This window comes from Rhincodon typus, chromosome 38 (genome assembly GCF_021869965.1).
Source record: "Rhincodon typus isolate 14 chromosome 38, sRhiTyp1.1, whole genome shotgun sequence".
Taxonomy (NCBI): domain Eukaryota; kingdom Metazoa; phylum Chordata; class Chondrichthyes; order Orectolobiformes; family Rhincodontidae; genus Rhincodon; species Rhincodon typus.
In genome coordinates, this window is record NC_063369.1 from 3,540,035 (window position 1) to 3,540,368 (window position 334).

Below are 334 nucleotides of genomic sequence, written 5' to 3' on the forward strand. Positions count from 1 at the left end.
ATGGAGTGTTATTGACCTTTGAGTAACATTGACCATGTAATAACACTAACTATGCAGGAAATACTGACCATGGAGGAAACACTGACTATGGACAGCCATTGACCATGGAGAAACACTGAACATGGAGTGCCATTGACCATGGAGAGGCAAGGCATGAACTAACTCAGCAACAGGCTGGACCATGACATTGATTCCAGACAAATTTCTGACTGTTAGCAAAGAAATAAGCATTGTATTTATCTCATACCTTTCAAGGCATCTAAAGCTATCTGCAGGTAATAACTCATTGAGGAAAAATGAAGAGGAACATTTTTGAAAATTATTTTTCCTGTCT